This window comes from Bacillus rossius, chromosome 1 (assembly GCF_032445375.1).
Source record: "Bacillus rossius redtenbacheri isolate Brsri chromosome 1, Brsri_v3, whole genome shotgun sequence".
In the NCBI taxonomy this organism is placed as follows: domain Eukaryota; kingdom Metazoa; phylum Arthropoda; class Insecta; order Phasmatodea; family Bacillidae; genus Bacillus; species Bacillus rossius.
In genome coordinates, this window is record NC_086330.1 from 254,683,576 (window position 1) to 254,702,554 (window position 18,979).

Below are 18,979 nucleotides of genomic sequence, written 5' to 3' on the forward strand. Positions count from 1 at the left end.
TTATTTTAGCCGATGTAAAATGCTAGATTAAATAAAGTAAAATTTTTATCTTATTACTGTTAAGTTATTTTGTTTAAATGACTAAAGAAAAAATATTTTTTTCCAAGCATGTTGAAGAAATCTTGACGTGTTATATTGCTAATCGTCCAAATTTATTTTATCTTTGTACTAACCATCATATGATTTCTCCATAATAATTTTGTGTAATGGACCCACAATACAGAAATATTTTTTACGCAAGCACATTTGCCGTTTTAGTTTCGTAAGCAATAAAGCTGCATTCGCTGTGTGGTAATATCCATGTAAACACTGTCAAGTCGAGCGCTGCTCTTGAATGGGCTGTATACAATGGAGTGTCACGACTTGTGTCGCGCAAGCATGTCTGAGAGATATCACTGCATCTCGCACAAGAACCGCGGGCGTATCGCTTGACGCGCGGAACAAGTTTGCACGATGTCTGGGAGGTTTAAGAAATGTCAGAACGAAGCAAGCGTTATCTCGAATTTCTGGCTTGTGGCGCGACAGTGTTGCTAGGCGGAGGTGTGGCTGTGCAATGGCGACTTTAGTTGTATAATTTAATTAATGCTCAATATTTTATCGCTTTTTAATTTATAGGGACTGGAAAAATTTGCGCTTTCAATGACCTCTAGGGGGACTCCACAATCCCTTACATAGCAGGCAAATGTTACTTGCTCATTGGCTATTTACTTGTGAGACTTGTCAACTGGGATGATTTTGAGCCGATACCTTTTTGGTTTAAGGTTTTTTCACTGGCTCAAAGTCGTTCCGATAAACTGAGAGCCAATCACAGAAGCAATCTAAAGGTACATTTGATCGGATTCTAGCATACCGGTAATTGATTCCGCGAATTTTTTCCGTTCTGTATTAATTTATACCGCCTTGACAATTGTATTCTTCCGCGATGACAATAGGACGAGTTACACCCAACGCGGGACGAACTCTGCTTTTGTAACATTTATTCTTACAAGTGCCTTTAAGAAAAAATTTGGAATAAATACCACAGAAGTTTTTCTTCACCAGGTGTATAAATACTTTACTAACTTAAGGGCCTTGCCTACCTGAGCACACATATGGTGTTCAGAGCTTCAGGAAAAACCACGTGATTTGAAAACTGCTTAATATATCAGTGTGGTGTTTCTTTAAGAAAGTCATTTCAGAATACGGTGAGGGTGGATGAGTAGTTCTGTTCCGTGATTTTGTTTTTAAACTGTGTTTTAGAAGTGAAAATCACTTAAACTCTTTCTCAGAATAATTTTTTGCATGAATCGGGCCATGTATTTTTCCCGAAAAATTCTGATCGTTCATTGCACTGCAAGGTGTGCCCGCGCTAGCGATTGGCGGCCGTCTGCAAGACAAGCCATTGCCCTGTTTGACCGGGTCATTCAGGACGCGTTTTCTTCCGCACTGGATGGCTGTGATTGGTGTGCTGACAGTAGACATGTGCCTGAAATATACCCAGCCACCCACGAAACACAAAAAGTGCTACACAGTTTTGTCTAACAGCTGGTCTGAAAATCCTTTCGCGATAAATATATGGCCCTAGGCACGAAACACCCGGTACAGATTCTTGGAAGCAGTCAAGAGACTTGCGTTGCATCTTTATCTTTATTTATCCGCCATTTAATTTATTTTCACCACTCAAATATGATAGTTGTCTCATGTACGACGAGAAGACTGCGTGCCAGCTCAGAGCCTTGCGCTTAGAGACGATACCGCGCTAGAAGCACAGCACCTGCCAGCGTCACACTTATCATCCCGGCTTGACTGACACAAATACACCTCTGTCTAGGCGGGTGCATAAAAGAAGAAATATATCTACACCGGATTTATATTTATTTGTGCTATAGTTGGTTGCCTGGCTAGGTGGCTCCATTTACAAACAATTCAAGATTTCTTGCCAGTGTGAGATTAGGAACAGTCATCGCGCTTTTTAATACAAGTTACGTTTCATGATTTTTTAACGTGTAATTGTTTAGAGTAAAGAGGCATAATTGGGTGTTTTCAAGGTTGTTTTTTTGTTATAGAGAATTTTAAACAGTATCATAAGTGGTATAGGGAAGGCAGGACTCCTTTATCTTTAATATTCCTGCTAAAAGTATAGGTTACAGCGTAAAGGCCATAGAGGCGCTACTGACGCAGCGACTACAGGCCAGTTCTGTGCCTGGCACCTATTTACAACCATATTTAATACGTTTTAGGGTAATATTTAATATATTTTAATATTTTCATATGAAATACATTCTTTTTAAATGGTTTATGATAGTACTACACTTGTGTAAATTGGTAGGCGATTCATCACTAATTGCTTTAATTTGTAATTTGATAGTTTGTAATTATGATTGATTTCTAGTTATAACTTATTATACCTTGTTTATGTTTCGTGGTTCAGTGTAAGAGGAGGCGTACACGCTTCGACTGCGCCAAACAAAAGTCGAAATAAATCAAATATATAAGTAAATAAAGGCGAAGAGGCTTGCGATGCGCGAGTCAGAGCTTGAGCATCCAGCAAAGCGTAATGATGTCTCATTTAAAGCCAGACAAGAGATAACAGTACGGCCGGAACCTGGAGGGACAACAGGCAATGTCTAGTAGTGGAATCTGTTACGGAGGCTGCCTCGTAATTGTCTACGTAATTACGGAGACAATCGGTCACTCGCTGTAAATTATAGACCCTACAGTGGAATGTAATTAATGAAGAACCTTCCACAGGAATTGCGTCAAATGACTTGTCAGGTTTAAGGAGTTTGCCTGCACATGAACTTGAATCCTAACTGGTTGCACAACATGTGCATTTAGCTTCAAAAATTTAATACCGTGCAGAGAAATGCATCAATACTACTAGTTAATTTCCGACCCATAATCATACCATATATATTATATATATTCTAATTTTACTCTCCAGAAATTATTTTTTTAAGCCGAAACCTATTCGAGGGTTCAAGAAAAGAAACTGTAAGTAAGAATATTTTTTGAGAAACATCGTGTTTTTCCATCTGACCTTGACATGTACCTAAATATTATCATACTAAGTTGAAAGGAAAGGTATGTATATATATTATTATTGTCATCATCGTCTTTATTGGTGGTGAAGTAAGGCGATACGCGTTTTCTTACACTTAAAACACATTTTCTGCTATTAAATAATGCATTGAAATATTAAAAAATAAGCACAACATAAACATAATAGTAGATAAAATAGGTAATAAGATAGAAAGTAGAATCAATCTTTAGCTAAATGTTAACATATATGAGGTAACCATTATAAAATGTTAACCAAAAAGCTAACTTACAAGTAACTAAAAACTAAGCATAGCCTACATATGCTGCAAATTAATACACACTTAAAAAAATCCCACGTTGCCAAAACAAGTTAATAATCAGTAGTAGGCCTATTAACATTAAAACCAATCGTTCACACATTCAAACATAGATTCAAGCAGCAGGTAAGCCACGAATTTAGTTATTATTTAAGTAAGAAATTAAACATAAATGAGCACATTTGCATATGTGCAAAAATCATAAAGTGACAAATAGTAAAATAATTTTTCGTTTTGCAGGACCTGCTTTAGGACAAGGAATCTTACAACAGGGCATCTCAGCAGGAGCGGAGGAGTCTTGTGACCGAACCGACAGTTATTAAACCGACAAGCAGTCGACCAGACAATCAATATCGAGATGTTACTTTTATTTAATAACATATGACAGACGTTTTACCTCGGGTTACTATAAACAAATCAAAAACATAAATTCAGATTGTTCTCTTTCCACGTCAGTTAAGGACATTGTATATGTTGCAGTTTGACACCGCAGTCAGGATAGGGTTTCACGGTTTGAAAGTTAAAGTATTATAAAAACATAAAACATTAAATTTTTTGATGTCATTTCTAAACCTGTATTCGGATTAATTGTTTACTAACTCATTATTAGCAGCTGAAATAATATATTGATTTTAATACAACGAATAATTAAAAGCTTTTAAGGGAAAAGATAATAATTAGACATCATATTTACATCTAAAAATAGTCAGAGTATGCCATTATAGCGACTGCACAGTTGTAAGTGCAAGGGCGCAGCCAGGGGGGGGGGGGTTAGGGGTTCAACCCCCCCCCCCTCCTTTAGCACCAAATCTTTAATTAATTTCTTATTTATCACTCAAATTTCATATTAAAATTAATAAAATTTTTACCATTACAATATTTATATTTAAGTACCGAAAACTGCTAAAATAGCACTATTTTACACCTTAAAATCCAAAATTTTCCCGGAGGAGGACCCCCGGACCCCCCGCTTTAATACGGAGGGGGGGTGGCATGCTTCTTAACACCCCCCCCCCCCTAACAAATCCTGGCTACGCCACTGTGTAAGTGAACTTATAATCTTTGCATCCAGTGATACCCATGGCGCAGAAGAATCTAATTCACAGCCCTAGTAGAAAACGTCCGCTGCCTATACGCCATCTAATGTTGACTGGCATGAGACCCACTCTAGAAATATATAGAACCTTATTCTGAAAAATAAAATAAAATACTTGATTAGATACGTTTTCCTGGTCAAACAAAATTATACCTGTTAACCCGACAAAAAAACATTAAACTAAGGCCTAAAACATCAAGAGGAAATATATTTGAAGGAAGAAATGTGGTTGTCATTGTCTGTTTTGAAAAGAATAAGTGTTATCAAAAGTAAATTTAAAATAAACTTCTATAGTAAACTTAAAGTAATTATATTACTACGAGTATTAGTAAAAAACATTAATATCATATATAATAAAAAACGGTTAAAAATAATTATAAATTAATATTAAGGCTCAACAACAATGCAACAAAGGGTGGCTGCCTAAACCACGCAGAAGGCCAGTCGCGACGCGCCGTGGACCAGCCTGACCAGTGGGCGGTTCGTTCACCTCCCCTCCTGCCAACACCGTCTTGCCACATTCCGGCGCCAAGCCCACCTGGAATGCGGAACACTCGCGGCCTCTTGCTCCGGACCTGCTGGCTGGCTTCTCCCAAGCCTCCCTGAACCACAGCACTGTGGCATTGACCGTGTAGCGGCCTCTAGTCCCTGGACCTGCTGACCAGGTTCATTCAGCCCCACTAACCATAGCACACAGTGGTATTGACTGTGTAGCGGCACTCACTCCCTGGACCTGCTTACCAGGTTCATTCCGCCCCACTGAACCATAGCACACCGTGGTATTGACTGTGTAGCGATACTCAGTCCCTGGACCTGCTGACTGGGTTCTTCCAGTCCCTCTGAACCAGAGAACACTGCTATATTGACGGTGTAGTTGTCTCTAGTCTATTGACCTACTGGATGGTTTAACTATTTTTTTTTTTTTTACGAAATCTGCGACAATTTTGTGATTCTACTATTTCTTACTGAATAATGCCATAGATTAAATCGTTTATTTCATATTAAATTGATTTCAATGTTTTTTGTCATATTTTATCTACTTATTGATGCCAAGTAAACGTGTTCCATCACCAAGTCGATTTTTTGATAATGTGTAATTTAAAAAAAAATATAATTTATAATAACACTGAATATATAATCGTGTTTACCTTTATGAAACAAAAGCAAAAATAAATGCATTAGGCTCTTAATACACTACAAACTTATTTATAAAAATTACTAGAAATTATAAATATATACAATTCTATAAGTGATTGTAAGTAGCAATTGATATATTGAAATACAGAATTTAAAAATAAAATTAAAAAACAAATAAATTGGTCTTTTTTTAGATAATATTAAGGAAATGTAATATATATATATAATTTACATAATATTATAATTTTAACAAGAGGAATTTTGATCGAGAATGTTGATGCTGTTGAGTCTATCCTGGAGGCTACTCAAACCGTGAATTTTTCCCTTGCCTATCTATGAGAAACGAGGCCAGGATAGTGGAATATCCAGTGCTTAGTAAAGGCACTACCACTGAAGTATGAAGTGGAACTGTATCCTAGAATGATATTGATGTCGTGTATGGGCCAGTTTACTCTTGAGTCTGGGTTCCAATTTAACCTCGTGTATGGATGTCTTTTAGAATAAATAAATTTGTGCATATAAACACTAAGCCTCCTGTCATAAGAAGAGACTTCAATATCTCATTTAATAGAAAATAACTCTTTTAGTATAACAAAAGAATTTGCATTGAATAAAGTTAACGAATAAATATTTAATTGTAATTTGTTGTTTTAATTGAAACATATTTTAGTTGTGTTGAACAAAGCCTTGCTTCAGTGCTGGAATTTTCGTGTACGATATTTGCATTACGCTGTCATTATTGAGCACAGGAACTCAAGGCAGGGATTTGTTCTTGTGTTGGCAGTTGCTGAGGTACCGCATGAAACGCTTCTCGATTGGTCTGCATCCAGCTGCGGTAAGTACTTCACATGTGCATGTGCATGAGTGGATAAGATTGCCTGCATTATGCGTTGTTGCTCATTCCATTAAATTCTAGGATACCCCATTTCCGGAAACTTCCATTTATTCAGAGGGAAAAAAGTGCCACAAGATGTCAACTGAAAATTTTGCATCTTCTCACATTAATGAAAGAGTAAAGTAAAACTTTTCACTTGAATATTTTTCTCCGTGTTCTTAGACATTCGTTAATTTTGATTTTATTCGGAACAAACGACAACTCTGTTCTCTGCAAACTATATAAATTAACAACTTTTAACATCAATCATTGAACTATAATGCTAGTGATTTGGCCACATTTATCTAGGTGCGGGTAGTGTAGCTTTGAAAAATGAGAACCTTTTCTTTCTGATGTAGGAATTGTTGTAGCAATAAAGTACTGGAGACATTTCACAAAAATGCCAGTTTTTGCTCACAATATGACCTCCAGTCAGTTCTTTCTTGAAACGAACCTTTTGAAAACAAGCATAGGGGGTACGAACATGCTCGCAGCACTCGTACATCATATTCCTGTCGTGTTTGTGCCCCTTTAAACTGATATGGGGCTTCAGGCAGTGCTATTTTGGGGTGACGAGCGAGTCCAACGCGGATACAGGAAGAATTTGGGGGGGGGGGGGGGGTGTTTGTGGATAAAGTAGAAAACATTTTTTTAACACATATTAATAAACTTACATTACTAGTTACAACATAGCACAGATGCATATGGTCGTACAGTAGGTGACGTGGTTTCTCACACAGTAACATACTGTATTCTCTGATTTTTTAAAAAAATTTCATAACTTTGGGTGCGTGGTATATATTCCCTCTATTCCCCCTCCCCCGTTTTCCGGCAACGACCACTGCATTTAAACACCAACCATTCTCTCGTCTCTGTTAAATCGGCAATGAATTTCTTTGATATCAGCACTCTGGTAATAAGCTATCGAGGTAAGTCATTGCAAGTTAAACCAAAAAAAATCTTCCTCGAGTTGCAATAGGTTTTGAACTAAGTCGCCCTGTCTTTCTTTACAATGTCGCGGCTAAAATGTTGCTTGGACATTATTTCCACTCAAATGCGTAATGAAAGTAGCCTTCGGTGTCCGGTATGTTCTCGCTGCTTCATTGAGAGCGTTAGCGTTATGGTAAGCTACCAAAGCTCTTTCCATAGTTTTATATTCTCATAAACTACACTTCTGGCGTTCATGCATCTCTGAAATGAAAGAAAATGTATTCGTAAAAGTCTCGATGATATCTATAAATACATAGCCTAATACATAAATAAATTTTTGTGTAAATAATACATATTTTTTATTATTTTATGTTCAAATTCTAGGAAAACGTGAAATAAAATCCAAATATATATGTTTAAATGGACCTCTGCTACATTTTAGGAAAGCACAACTGGGGCAAATTAGGACAACCTGAAAGCTCATGATATTGAACACTTCATAAGCTCTTATTTCATCAGTTACCATGTGTACTGACCCAAACAATCCAGTCAGAAACATACTTTAAACATATTTGGAGTACGTCATCCTTTTGAGGTGAGCCACTCTTCAAACTCTGCTGCGTACGGGAGCTAAAAGTAACATCACTTTCTGCCTAAGTACGTAGAACCACACTACTGAAAGAAACAAAATGGAAAGGCCGTTTCTTTTACGATGCGCAATTTCTCGCGGGCTATCTTCTCTCAGATGGCATACTATTGCACAAACCTCACCGAAACAGCCATGGTCCTATCAATGCGGTGGTCCGATGTAGGCGGTCAGCATTCGAAAAGGCAAGATTTTAACGGGAGGCTGGCCATCATAATTTCCAGGAATGGTTTCTTCCAACACGCAATGGCCAATTTCCATCCCAAGTTCCCTGCATTTATTTATATTCGTCCTTTTCAAGTGAATTAATTCGTTTTTAGTAATGTCAGAAATACGTGAATAAAAAAAAGTGAAAAGAGAGAGCTGGTGTCATCTTACTCTCACAAACACACACCCTTTAACTCTCGACATTCACTCTTTCACTCTGTCACTATTTCACTCTCATTCTTCACTCTTTTTTCGTTCACTCACTCTCTCACCCCGTCACTTTCACTCTTTTACTTGCTCACTCTTTCACTCTATTTCTCTCTGTCACTCGCTCATTCTTTCACTCTTCCTCATTCTTTCACTTTCTCACTCTTTCACTCTGACATTATTTCACTCTCACTCTCTCACTCATTCACACACAAGACCGCCGAGAGAAACCAAGGGCCCGGGGGCAAATAATTTTGTCGCCCCCCTCCCCTAATTTTTTAAACCCCCAGAGTTAAAAATATATATCTAAAGACTAAAAGTTATCGTAAAAGTTATATGGAAAAAATTACATAATCGGTAAGGTTTCCAATTAATTGTATCGATACTATTAATAAAACTGCTCAAGGCTTAAAGTCTGTACACTGGGTGAAATGATGAACAAACTATTGAAAATTGCTATTTGCATTATTGTGAACTCAAAAATATAGTTTTAAAATTAAAAATATAGTTTTTTATTTCCGCTTGTCTGTTTGTTAGTTTAAGCATCAATCGAGAAAAAAAACACTTCACGGATTTTTATTATTTCTTTTTCTTTAGAAAGGTCTTTGGCTTACTGGAATCTAGGTTATATGTAATTACTGAATTCCACCCTTAAGGGGGTGAAAAAGGGGTAAATATGGTTTTAATATAGTTTTAATTATATTCTTGTAACTAATCAAACACAAAAAAATATATTGGATACCGATAATTAACATATGAAAACTACCAATAACAACTTTTTTTTATTTTGCATAATTCAACCCCTAAGAGGTGAAAAAGGGGTAAATATGTTTTGGAGACTAAAAATTATCTCCGAATTCAATTAAACGTAAAATATATTGGGTACCATAATAAACATACAAAAATACCCACTACAAGTTTTACACTTTTGCGTAATAAAAACCCAAAGGTTGGTAAAAAAAAAAGTGTTTTTAATGTGTTTTAAACCAAAAAAAGAAAACAATTCCAATTCAATCTATTCATCTATTTTAAAAACATTTTATGTCTGAAACTAATTAAGTAGACGGAATTAAAAGGTGAAAATAATAAACTAAAAATATTTGACTTATTGTCACATCCCCCCTTAGTGGTGTAAAAGGTTAGGTTTGGTTTAAATATAAAAAAAAAAACATATTTCCAAATGTACTCAATCGAAGGGTTAGAAATTAAGAATGAACAACAAACATATAGAATTACAAATTATATTTTTTCAGTATCCAAATTTAATCTTTTAAGGGTGTGTAAAAAAGAGCAAGTTTTGCTGTATCATAAAAAATTAATTCATATCTCCATAGAAAATAAAGCTGGATGTAAGAAACTTATCTTGAATAACGTAAATAATTAAATACGTAGAGTACATTTATGATTTTTTATATTCGACCCCAAAGGCAGTGAGTGATATGGGCACTAATATTTTATAGCAATTAATAATAAAGCCAATGAAATTAATATGAAGGTAGAAACTGAGCAAAAAAAACGTACAAAATTATGATTAAATGTCATGTTTTAACCTTTACCATTTTTCTATATTCGACCGCAAAATGGGTTAAAAGTTTTTTTTATATATATAAAAGACTTATCTCGGAAGCTAATCAAGCGGAATGAAAGTTATTTTGTAAAATTTATAAACATGCAAAATCTATCAACACGTTTTACAACTTCCTGATCTACTTTTTAAAAGGTGAATATTTGAAAAAAATTTAACTTTTAAAAATAATATCTAATGATAAAAACAAACGTAATTTAAAATATTGAATATATATATATATATATATATATATATATATATATATATATATATATATATATATATATATATAGACACACACACACACACACAATCTGCAGTACCCGGCGTTGCCCGGGCTGAACACAGGGTGAAGGGGACCTTTTTAGAAATCAGATGTAGTTAGTAATTGTCTTCTTAATTTTAATGTCAAGTGTGCAAAATAATTTATATCACTTTCAGATCCCGACAGACGTTCTGCCAGAGTATATTTATTTACCTGTATATATCTCAAAGTTGGTGGCATGTATGTAATCTAGACTCTATAAAGCACTATAGAAAAAAGCTGAAAAATAAGAAATTACTAATATTGAAAAGATTCCATTATCTAGCTAATGCTCGGCATGCATTGCAGTGCCTCATTCATTTATGTTTTGTAATATGTTTGAAGTATAGTTACGCATATTCAAATAATCTATCCATCTCTCTAAATATATATTTATCTGTATCTAAATATATACCTATGTATGTCTCTATCTCTATTTATCTCTTTATATCTACATATAAACCTCCCACTATCTCTATCTCTTCTATATATAAATCTCTTTATAGTTCTATACATCTATATATCTTTATCTACCCCATTTAATTCTCTATACCTCGCTCTATCTCATCTTATCTCTCTGTCTCTCTCTATCTCACTCTCTCTATATATATATCACTCTATCTCCATCTCTCTTTTATATTTAAATAAATTGTGTCATGCGTGAGCACTTATTCAACAAAAACAGACGAAGTGCCGCTATATAATATGAAATGAACACATTTTATTGAAACGATTCGTTTTCCAACTATTGCAAAATAGTTATACCGTCTCAGAAACCTTCACGGGCATGCGCATAACTCACCAAGATTTCATCGCAATCTGATGAACGCATACGTCACAAACAAACGAAAATTAAAGACATGACAAATGCATCAAACGATAGTGGCGTTTAAAATTCAAGGAAACTCTATTGACGAAGTTAAGAACAAAACTGTTATTAGCGCCTTTATTTTGCTATCCGCTGCGAGCTCCACTAAGCGGGCTGGTCTCACCAAGGAGAAAAATTTGAATTTGCCAGACCTTACTATGTGTATGATCGTGTGGCAGACATAGAGAAATGACACTCACTCACTATTTGTATGTCTATGACCTATGATATTTTTTGGTTATAAAATAAAAATTATCACTTTTTCACTCCCTTAGAGCTGGAATTTTATATTAATATGTAGTCTACGTGTTAATCCAGGTTATGAGCTCGCTGTAGGCCAAATTTCATCCAGATCCGTTCAGACGTTCTGGCGTGATTAAGTAACAAACATTCATCCATCCATACTTATAAACTTTCGCGTTTATAATATTAGTAGGATATATATATGAATGAATGTTTGTTTGTCTGTCCTGTATGAGTTACTAAACCATTCATCCGATTGCGATGAACATATGCACGTTTGATCTTTGAAACACGCGTGATTTCGATACAACTAACCCTTAAACCAGAATTTAATTATTAGGAGTTGCTTAGCTTCTGGGTTGTAGCCGCGTTTGAAGGTAATTTCTCTCTGATGATGGCGATTGCAACGTCAACCGAAACGTCTGTGATATATTCGCTTTGACGCGGCTACAACCCAGAAGCCAAGCAACTCCAGACAATGGACGCGAAAGCCTCCGATCTTTACTAACAGAATTTAATTATCCTTGATGATCTCTCTCAGTTCACTGTTAACGCATCGTTCATCCGATCTCCGTGAAATTTTCATACTCGACCTTTGATCACGAGGAATGTTACTGTCTAGGTGAGATAACATACTGTTACGATCGCGCTTGGCTGCAGTGCTTGGCGTCGCCGCGCTCGTTCGGCCTGTCTGCGCCTCCTTCCACCCGCATCCTCTACCTGGTATCTCGTGCCATACTATCTCGCGACATCCTGACCTTCGCAGCGCGCACCTGCCTCAGATCGAGTTACTTAAAAGAGGCCGCACTGCGGCATAAAAGGACTCAGACATGTTTATCGGCACGTTTTGTGGGAACCCGATGCTTGTTGCGTTTATCGGCGTTCTTTGAGCAGCCGCCGCGTCCTTCGACAGGACTCACGGCGCGTTTCTGGACATTTCGACGGCGAAGGTCGCGCGATATCTCGGAGACATGCCCGATTGTTCTGGACGGGAATCCAAGGTCTATATAAGGAGGTAGGCCCGATGACGTCAGTCAGAGTCTGAGTGAGTGAGTGGAGTCGGGAGTTCTCCCGCGGCGGAGTTTCCGGGCGATAGTGCCGCGGGTGCGGCAGAGTGACGAAGTCCTTGGACGAAGGTTCCAGGGCAGGGAGTGAGTGAGTTCAGTGGAGTCGGGAGTTTCCGGGCGATAGAGTCGCGGGCGCGGCGGAGTCCCGAGTGAAGTTGCGAGCGAGTCGTCGTGTGGGATCTCGGCGAAGGGTGTGACGGCGGCGGCGGAGTGCGGCGATGGAGTCCCGCGGCGGAGACCCACGAGGGGTGCTGCGGCGAGAGTTGCGCCGGAAGTGCGGCCCAGCGAGGTGTGTGAAACGAGTGACTGGGGAATTGACATTTCTTTACGTGTAATTAATTATCTGTCAATTTAGAAGATTATTTGTAAGTGACAAGTAGTGGTAATAAATAAAATTGTGTGTGTGATAAAAATCTTTAATTGGGCTATCCTTTACGAACCCGCGGTAAATCGTAACAATACAATAGGTGGCGCGCGAATCGTTTCAACACATGTGTATATTTAATATAGTTTAGCGGCAGTTCGTGAGTTTTTGGTGTATGAATGTGAACGCATGACAGAAACTAATTGAATTAAATGTAAAAGAGATTGATATATATAAATAATTAAAATAGGGTGATATGGAGAGGTGGATAGAGGTATAGAGAATTAGATAGAAAGATAAAGATATATATGTAGATAGAATATATTTAGAGATATATAGGTATATAGAGAGATATTGAGATATAAACATAGATATAGAGAGAATTAGAAGGACTGGGGGGAGGGGGGGAGAGATATATAGAACCTTTGTATATGTGTGTACCTACTTTAACCAAATTACAAGAAAAATGAATTTGCCATTGCGACGCGTGCCGGACATTAGCTAGTGATAAATAAACATACATTAAGCTACCTTCTCATTCAACGTTCTCTGAAATTTAACCTCTTAAGTGTTAACAGGGGTTAGTATTATTTTTAAAAAAGTATGAACCTTTAAATCATAATTGGCAAAAAATATATATATAAATATAAGTTTATTATAATTATTTTGGAGTTCACATCTGCGGTAAAAATAAAAATAAAATTATTTTGGTTGTTGTTTGGTTAATGGATATTGCCATATATACTTAGTTCTGGATTTCTACATTGATATCCATGTGGGAAAAGAGGAGAAGGGTAAACATTATGTTGTTTTTTTTAAAGTAATACTAAGTAAACTAAGATTCAACGAAATATTGGATGAGAAATTTGATGTCTGTATTCTACATGCTAAATAAGATGAGATTATTTCAAATATTATAAAATAATGGGTGGTATTTGTAATAAGGTGGAAATTATTTAATTATTATAAGCATAGCTGTAACCACAGTAAACAAAAGTGTTAATGTAAACGATGGCATAAACTTAAGTAAAATTAAATAGGTACTTGTTTAACAATTTTTAAATTGTCTGCCTCATGAAATGAAAAGGAAGTACATATATAAGTGTGATTTCATCACGGTAAAATATATCCTCGAACTCTTTAAAACAGAAGTTTTAAAATAAGGTCCTTAATCTATACTAAAAAATTAAAAAAAGCCTAAGAATATCCACTTAAAAAATTTCATTCCTAAACCGTTTTGTCATGAAATAAATCCTTTTTGCACCTGAAAATTTATTGTGTGTATTTATTTAGCAAAAAGGTTTGGAATTAATCACATATTTTTCCTTCAATGGTAAGATATCAGCAATACTCTGGAATTGCGCGAGTGATGCCGCGGGTTATTAGCTAGTTAGCAACATGAATGTAATTTTTGTCCTAATATCAGGGTAAACACAAGCATAAATATATATCACGGAATATAACCGCCCCCTCCCCTCTGTAAAAGTGCGGTGATTGTCCCCCTCCTCCTCATTTTTACCACCCACCCCCTTGATGGTCTTACACTCTTTCGTTTACTCTCTCTCTCTCTCTCTCTCTCTCTCTCTCTCACTTTCACACACACACACACACACACACACACACACACTCTCTCTCTCTCTCTCTTTCTCTCTCTCGCTTGAAGCTGGAAGCTTCAGGAAGGCTTGACGCCACACACTTCGAGCACGTGTTGGAGCTCACGACCGCACCGGCATCAACTATAGCGCATCTAATCCTTAGTGCGCAGTGTGCATTCTGTTGGGCATTTACTATCTCTTTCCAACGCACGATTGCTGCCATTAGCGCTGTCCTTGTTTCGATGTGCTTTGTTGCCATATGCACGCCATAGAGCGCAAACGTTTTGGACACAACTTTGTAATTTAATGAAAATTTGTTTACGTAAATATTTGTTTACCAGAAAAATTGAGTTTCGTAAGGTAAAATTTTTAATGAGTATTGAGTAAATACATTTTCCTGGTATTTTTAATTAAGAGCAACATCTGCTAATTCCCATTTTTTTATTTCTAAGGAAATTGAAAGACGTCATCTTGGTTACAACCATTTGGGTTAACATTTTGTTTATATCATAATTTATTTTAAGAAGTTTGTATATTTTCTGCATTGCACATATTTTCATGAAAAATTAATAGTGACTGACTGATACAAATAGTTTCATTGTGAAATTACAATTGGTGTTTAGCAGTTAATAATATGTTTCGGTCAGAATGGCTACAACTGTGTTAATAGTCAGTAGACACTATTTTATGGTCTTAGAAAAATCAAGACATACTATAATGAAAAAAAGTTGTATTAAAACTTATTATGATTAAAGATGGTGTACAAAAGAAGACTAATTTTTTTTTTTTTTTTTTTCATTTTAAAAACCTAGTTAGTATCAGTCTGGCAACATTGTTCACCATTTACTCTGAACTGCACTAAGCCTGAAACAGACTATAGCACTCGGGCCACAGCGCAGAACACGCGTGTTAGTAGTAGAAGCCGGCGGGAGTACGCCGCGATCGCTCTTCTCATTGGCCGCATTCAGAGTCTGAGCTCAACACCTTTACAGTTGCAACTACTCGGCAGAGACGTCTCCCGACAGTTGGTAGACTGCTGGATGGGGGAAGCCAGCCTCTTGAAAGTGAATGTGGCCTGAGGCTCATTCTAATGATTTTTCGATTGAAAGTCGGAGAAACAGTTTAACGATTTTTATGCCTAATTTTTGTCTCAAAATGTTTTCGTATGTGCTTGTAAATTCTATACAGCATGTTTACCACATGGCAGAACCGCAATCTTGAATATTCTGTAAATGCAGTTTTGAAATTAAACTGGTACGAATTAAATATCGTTTTTACCATAAGGATTGAATAAACATCGTGTTTTGTAGTAGCGATAAAGGAAGTTTTGAAATGAATTTTGAAATCATATTGATAAGAATTTTTTTATTCTTCGACAGTCTGGAAAATTAAATTCCATTCTAAAAAAAATATATATTCGATATGTGGCCGAACTGTTATTTTTTTATATCAGGATCAAAAATTGAAAAGAAAAAAACATTAATGTGAGTGATTCCATCAGTATTCACCAGAGATGTTTAAAATGTAACCTCGGTAACGAAAACAAATTCACGTGCTCTCATGACTATAATAGGAAACTCGGACACGAAATTTAACGTAGAATTATTTTTAAAAAAAAATGCAGAGCATGATAAATATATACGCAAATTTTGTTTTAAACTACATTTCTGGTCACAAATCACACTTATTTTCAGCATCCGCCGCTAGAATTCGCTTCTGGAGCAGCTACGTCGACTATTGAATCATTAGATTTGCGGAGCATAAGGTTCAAACTTTATAATGAAACTGCTCCGATATAATCACAATAGGCTGGGGAAAAAATACTAAACACCGGATTTGGACCAGATTTGCGACAAGGAATTTTATTAAAACACTAAACATCTTGTTAAAATAGCCAAACTGATAATACTGTAAAAATTTACCTTTCGCTTTGTGAATTATGGTTCGCGCCATTCGCCACAGATGGCAGCACCGTGGTTACACATTTCCGTTCCATTCATGAAATTACTCCTACTAAGTGCCGTATACCGAGAGCACATCAAAAGTTATTATTTTCCATAAGTCATTGTTACCAACTGGAGGGCTGTGGTTCAGCAGCTAGGTGTGGGCCGTCATTATTCGAAGTAACGGCTGACCATTGCGCCCGTGTGTGAGTGGCGAGCCTAGCAAGACTTTCGAGTCTAGTGAGTCTAGCGAGTCTAGCGAGTCTAGTAAGCCGGGCGGGCCTCGTGAGACTAGCGAGTCTAGTGAGCCGGGCGAGCCTAGCGAGTCTATCGAGCCTGGCGAGCCTGCTGCGCTTAATCAAACCTCGCTTTACGAGCTGTCCGCCATATGATGTTTGAGAATTCCCGGCACTTCTGTTATAGTAAAATAACCGGGAATTTAAAATCGATTCCTGGTTCTTTCGGTACTTTCGGGACTCTACGTCGTACAGCATAAAATTCCGTTCCTATTGCGCTGTAAGGATGCTCCCACGTGGAACTCTCCCCTGGGAGGGTGCGGTGGGCGGGTGAGGGGAGTCCGACGTACTCAGTCGGACTGCTGTGTGCTGTGGTTGCTTTGTCAGTATTTTTTACATAAGGGTATTGTGTTTTTTTTTTTTTTTTTTTTCAGTTTGGTATGAAAAGAAAAATGTTATTTTAAGTTAACCATTCTGTGATTTTGCATACGTTAAAATTATTTTTTTCCAAAGTTAAAGATTGAGAGTAAAACTGATAATAAAGTTATTTGTTGACGTTACTTGATAATTTTTGCAATAAAAATTTTAAAACAATTTTTTATTTTTTAACTTTTGGTCAATAAAACTTGTTTAATCGTTCGAAACTATTACTACTTCAATCACCGACTTCTGCACCATTAATAAAATACTTCCTAGTACTGGAAGTACGGGGAATTCTCGGTTCCGTTGAAGACTACTTACCGATGTTCCTGGTTGTGTAAATCGGTCACGGTTGCGAACACCCTAGTGATGCCCCGTCTCTCGCAGGAGCCTGGACTCATGTTGCACAAGGGCGCGGGTCCAGGTCTGCCCAGGATGCCGCTCGTTAGAGCACTCTCTCTCGCCTCCAATTAGCAGCGGGCCACTGTGTTGCACCATCCCTCAGGGCCGGTGCGCGCCTGGTGCGCTCTCGGTCGTGCCTCGGCGGCGTGGCTTGCTGCTAGGACCACGCGCCCTGCGTACAGTCCTGCTGCATGCTCACTCTGTGCAGCATCGGCTGTGTTAGTGGTTGGCAGCACACCAGTCTTTCAAGGGGAAGACGCGAACTTCGGTTCGCCGGTTTTGACGTTCCTTTGCGAAAGTAAAGTACTTCCCAATGGCAATCTACCTTTTACAAAAAGAAAACATAACTCTAAATTATTGTTCTCGATAAATAGCCGATCGGAAAATGAAGCACAACCTAAACAGGATGTCCATAAAGGATTGTCCTAGTTTGTGTTGTATTATAACAGTTTAATTTGGACTATTTACAACATATACACATCCAACTTAAAGTCCAATTATATGCACACTTTGGTTAACAAGTACGGAGTAATGGAAGTAATAATTAGCCTTTTCATTTGTGTGTCTCAACTCTGGCAAATCATTAGGTAGCGGCGGAACTTAGTCACGATCTTTTGTAAAGCCACAAAGGAAAAAAAAATCACATGGCGTTATGTCCGGTGAACGCGGAGGGCAGTAATGAAAGCTCTGGCGTCTCGACCATTACGACCAATCCAACAAGTCATTTTGCTTTAAAGTATGTAGCTACGTAACCGGTATGGACTTTAAATTAGACGCACTTTGAACTGAAATTACTGATTCACTCTTGGAGCATATTGCAGAATATAAACTGTTTTACCCTCAGGAGTCGTCATATTGTCTAGGTGGCGCTGCAAGCGAGAAAACAACAAATATTACACAACATTTGCAGGCGATACTATTAAAATTTATAACTGGGACTTTCTTTTTATGGGCCTACTTTATTAGTACTTCCGAGTGTTGCTCTGAGTACTTTATTGCAGCATGTATTTATTTGGGGGAATCGGGTGTCGTGTACATGGGCGAATATTCCGGCGGCATATACTAAACTAGATACTACGTCTGCCGTGAGGCGCAGTCCTCGTCTGACAGGGTCCGCGGAGGCGGGGTGCGGGGGACCGCTCTAGCCGCTTACGAGCTGTGCCTCGTTTTTCGATCGGCTTTTCCTCGAGAACAATGAGTGGTGTTTCTCCTTTACAGGGTATATTGCTCTTAGGAAGTACTTTATTTCGCAAAGGGACGACCAAATCGGTGACCCGAAGTTCGCGCCTTCCCTTTGTCAGCCATCCAGTGCGGGAGCACTCGCCTCCTGACTGTCCCGGTCAAACAGGGCAGTGGCTTCTCCTGCAGACGGCCGCCAGTTACAAGGGAACAGTCGCCAGTGCGGGCACACCTCTTTGCAGTCTAACGAGCGACCAGATTATTTCGTGAAGAATACATGCTCCTACTTTTTTGTGCACTTGTGGTTGCCACGTTACCTGCGGTAAACAGTATCATGCTGTTGTCAGACGAACCGC

General features: G+C 37.6%; 1 protein-coding gene across 3 annotated transcripts in view; it reads left to right on the forward strand.

Annotated features, from left to right (window-relative positions):
• Window positions 1–18,979, forward strand: part of LOC134527484 (beta-1,4-glucuronyltransferase 1) — a 365,036-nt gene that overhangs the window by 143,474 nt on the left and 202,583 nt on the right. For all 3 annotated transcript variants that reach the window (XM_063360195.1, XM_063360193.1, XM_063360196.1), the window contains exon 3: window positions 6,356–6,406. The gene's annotated coding sequence lies outside the window, so the exon portion shown is untranslated. The remainder of the gene's footprint in view (window positions 1–6,355; window positions 6,407–18,979) is intronic.